The sequence below is a fragment of the Nuphar pumila genome, chromosome 11 (assembly GCF_984573655.1).
Source record: "Nuphar pumila chromosome 11, dmNupPumi1.hap1.1, whole genome shotgun sequence".
NCBI lineage: Eukaryota > Viridiplantae > Streptophyta > Magnoliopsida > Nymphaeales > Nymphaeaceae > Nuphar > Nuphar pumila.
Genome location: NC_143259.1, coordinates 65,135,193 through 65,140,172, shown reverse-complemented (window position 1 = coordinate 65,140,172; position 4,980 = coordinate 65,135,193).

Sequence of the window (4,980 nt, the reverse complement as noted above, 5' to 3'; positions counted from 1 at the left end):
TTTTTACATAAGATTTCAAACTGACAAAACGTGTCACTTTTGTTTTTCAAAAATATTACCCAAGTAAATCTTGAGTAATCATCTACAATGACAAAAGCATATCTATTATGATTAAGGCTAGCTACCCTAGAAGGACCAAAAAGGTCCAGGTGGAGAAGCTCTAAAGGTCTTTTACTTGAAATGACATTTTTTGATTTGAAAGAAGATTTTGACAATTTTCCTAACTGACATGCATCACAACAATAATCCTTTTTAAAAGATATGTTGGGTAACCCACATACTAACTTATCTTTAGCTAGTTTAGACATGTATTTAGAATTGACATGACCCATTCTCATGTGCCATAGATGTTGAGTGTCATTATTAGCTATGAGGCAATGTTCTGTGACGTTTTCTAGGTATAGTTCATATATATTATTCTTTCTTATACCTTTTAAGATGATGTTTTCATTGGTGTCAGCTATGAGGCATGCATCATGATTAAAGCTAACATTATAACCTGTGTCACACATTTGACTGATACTTAGTAGGTTATGTTTTAAGCCTTTAACAAGGAGAACGTCTTTGATAAGAGGTTTATCTGTTACCAATATTTCCAATACCAATTATCAAACCTTTGTTGTTATCTCCAAAGGTGACGGTTCCTCCTTCTTTATGATGAAGAACAACAAAAAGGTTTGGATGTCCTGTCATGTGCTTTGAACATCCACTATCTAGTATCCATCTGTTCTTCTTTTTTGGAGCCTGCAAAACATTAAGTAAATCTCCTTTTTGGTACCCAATCGGGTCCTTTTTTGTTAGACTTTGGAACCCATATCCATTTGGATTTGAGTTTGTCTATATCTTTAGGGGAGTTAGAAAGATTATCATTATAATACTCCTTATTTGGTTCAGATGAACTTTTCACAAACGTGGTCTTTTGATTCATACAAGAAGGTTTTTTGAAATGAGAATAGCCAATACCATTCTTGTAAAAAGAGACCTTCTGAGAGGATAAGAGTTTATCCAAGTTCTCTTTATCTTTAGTAAACTTGAAAACTATTTTCATGAGGTTCTCAGTTTTACTTTTTAGCTCTGAAATTTCTACTTGCATATTTTTAGTTTTGGAGCTAGTAGAAGAAATTTCAGATGTAAGCATAAGATTCTTCTTTTTCAACTCAGAATTTTCACTGCTGAGTTTTTCATTCTCTTGGGAAAGCTTTAAATTTTCAGATTTTAAAACTTTATTTTTGAAACTCAATTTTCTAGATTCTTCAAATAGTTCTTGAAAAGCATCTAGAAGTTCTTCAAAGGAAAAATCAGAGATTTCACTTACCGAACTTTCGTTTGCCATGAAGCACATATTTGCAGTTTTGGCTTCATCATCACTTGACTCTTCACTAGTGGATGGTTCTGAATCATCCCATTGAGCATGCAGAGCCTTTTTCTTGAAGAACCTCTTCTTTGGTTCCTCAGTTTTGGACTTTCTTTTGAGAAGGGGACAGTCACGTTTTAAGTGGCCTGGCTTATTACACTGAAAGCACATGGGATCTTCTTTAAGATCTTTTCTTTCCTTGTGCCTGTTTGGAAGCCGGTTCCTTCTCATGAAGCGCTGGAAGTTTTTGGTAAGTAGCGCAATTTATGATTCTTTATCTGAGTCTTCATCCTCAGATAGGGCTGGAAAAGCTAGAGTTTTCTTTACTGGTTGCTCTTCTTCCCTTCTTTCTTTCATGTGGACTTCATAGGCCATAAGATTGCCTATTAAGTCGTCCAATGTAAGCTTAGATAAATCTTGAGCTTCTTCAATAGCAGTAGTCTTTTTCTCCCAATCAGTTGTGAGAGATCTCAAGATTTTCTTCACCTTTTCAGTCTGGAAATATGTTACACCCAGAGATTTCAGATCATTGGTGATATTGGTGAATCTGGTAAACATCTCTGTGATGGGTTCATCTTTGTTCATTTTGAACAACTCATATTTTCTAACTAGAGATGAGATTTTGGCTTCTTTTACTTTGTTGGTTCCTTCATGAATAACCTCCAAAGAATGCCAAATGTCATATGAAGATTCACATATAAATATTCTGTTGAATTCATTCTGATCAATGGCACAATATAAGGCATTCATAGCCTTTGCATTTAGGTTTGCCATTTTCTTTTCTTCATCAGACCATAAGTTGAATAATCACCATGTTTGTTGTGTTTTGCAGTAGTAGCAGAGGTTGAAGACACTTTTTCTTGCGTGGAGTGCGAGACACTCCAACAAGAAGGATCGACTCTACCTCCATCCGGTCTTCTACACCACCCGATCGAGAATCGGTTCCTTCTCCATCCTCGGTGGACTTCAAACGTGGTGCAGCTGCAAAGGATAGTTTCATTGTGATATTCCAGCATCAACGAGGTTCCTCGTGACGCGAAACCCTGACAAAGTCTGCTCTTTTTACCCCTACACTCGTCGGATTACCCTTGAGGTACGATCTTCTCATCTCTTTCTTCTAGTTAAAACCCAAACTGCATGTGGCCTTGTGTTTAGTTTTGTTTTGTTTTTTTTGTGTGTGCTGTGTGCGTTTTTGGTGTTTTAAGCCTTAGTTTAGGTGTGTGTGTGTGCCGAAACCAGCACATTAGGAACTATTTAGATTTTATTCTCTTCTATATGCATTTTCCGATTTGTGAAAAGTAAAAATCGAGTTCTTGTTTTCTGTTTCTAAGTGTTGTCAAGTCATTACATTCTCAGTTGTGTCTATTAGGTTAGATTTAGATCTTAAAGTCTGATTGTGTTTTTAGTTTTCAGTTTGATCTAGTAAGTCATTGTGAATATCGTATTCTTGTTAGTTGCATAAAATATCTAGTTTAACGTCAATAGGCTGTAGTGTTTTCTGTTAGATCATTAGTGTAGATAGATCAGTTTAAAGTGTTTTGAATGGTTGTGTAAATTTAAGTAATGTTAATATTTCCTTAGGTTTAGTCGATTGATGAATTTCTGTATTGTTTTTAGGTTAGCCGATTGTAATAGATTTATGTTTAGCGTTTTTCTGTTCTATTTATTTAATTTACAACATGTTGGTTAGATTAATGTTTGTGTTTTATAGTTTAAAATTCCAATTATGAACGTGTGTTAGTGTAGTTTAGATTAGATTCATAGTTATCGTCATAGTGTAGTTCAAATGTAGTTCTAATTGATTTGTGTTTGATAAATTAACATAGCGTCGTGTGTAATTCTTGTTTTGTTCAAGTTCCATAGGTAATAGCATGTTGAATTAATATTTGGTGCATTTTAGAATAGATGTAGTCATAAATTATTTAAAGTGTTTAGATGTAATGTAGGTATACTAATGTAAAACCTTTTCTTTGGATTTTCGTTTAGGTTAGTTTTGAATTATGTGTTAGTTGTCAAGAATTTAATTAGATGATTAAGGAAGAGTTACATGTTTTAGGTAGTTAGTGTAGTGTCTAGGTTCATTGTATTTCATTTAGTCATGTTTAGAGTCAATTTGCTAATGTCGTTTTTGGTATAGTAGTTAAAATAACTAATCTTTCCAATTCGTGTTTTATTATTCATGCCCTTGAGTTATGTGTACATAAGGTAATTTAACTAGGTTAGGAATAGATTAGATTAACTAATTAATCAGTGTCGATAAGGGGCAGTTGGGTAAATTTGGTATAAAATGGTTTTTGGTAGGAATAAGACCTCATCCAATTTCGTAGGATGCATATAAGGAAAGTCTTAAATGATTTTTATCCAGCCAAGAGAGAAGGACTTCTCTCTTGTATTCTTCCCTTTACACGTTTGGTAACAATTATGAAATTCAAATCTCTTTCTAAAACATGTTTTGGGGAAGGATTTTCAAAAGGATCTCTTGCTTTTAAAGAAAGACCAAAAACGTGTGGGGTCCACCAGTTGGACGTTTTTCCCTGTTCAAGCTTTCCCCTTTTGAGTATTAAGGCAATTATGGAGGAGAAATTCATTGCCAAATTCGTGGATTCTCATATTTATAGCCGTCTTTGTTAATTTCCTATTTTGACATAGACAGATAGACCATGATTAATTTAGTTAGGATTAACTTAGGTTATGTTTGACAAATTCGTGTAGTAGGTTTTAGGAAAGTCCATTTAAGGTGTTATGTCTTCATTCATATTAGTTGATATTCTGTTTAATTGTTTAAATTAGCTAGATTACGTTTTAGGTCTAATTCTTTCAACTATCAATTTTAGTTAATACTCTTAAATTGTTAGGTTTTTATGGTAATTAATTATCAACTTTAGTTAGCTTAGTTAGCCAATCTAGGGTGGCGTGTAATTCAAAGCCCTATCCTAAACCACCACCCTAACTAACCCCAGTTAGTTAATTGACCCTAACTAACCCTAGTTAAGACTAACCTTAGTTATATTAACATTAGGTTGTCATTGGTATTTCAATCAGGTTTAGAGTTACTTGTTAAGCACTTAGTTTATTTAGTTTACATTAGATAGTGTATGTGTTTTAATTAGGTTTTAGAATTAATCGTTGATTAGCTAGTTAATTAATTAGTTATGGTAGTTCGTGTACATTAGAGTTAATTTCAGTCATCTAGATATCTTCTTTAGAAGAGTATCTTAGTTTAGGATAGAATTAGTAATAGTGGTATGTTTAGATGGGATTTAGTATTAGTTTGTTTAATTTATTTACAAATTTTCATAATTAGTTTAATTGTTGCTCATTTTTTGTAGTTTAACAGTAGATTAGATTAGTCTAGGACTGTTTTTGCATGTGGTTTACTGCTATAAAGTTATTAGTGGATCTGCATAAATGAATAGTGCATTGAGTGAAGAAACTGATTTTTACCCTATTTGGCACTCGTCGTTTTATGTGAATATTTTTGAAGTTTTCTATAAATTCTTCTTTTATTCTCTTTATCTGTGTGTTTACTGTCAGTGGACCAAAAATCTACTCATTTCGAGTTGATTTGGTCTGATTTTTAAACATTTTCTAAAAACAGCTTTTTCGGAATTTTCAATTTCAGGTCC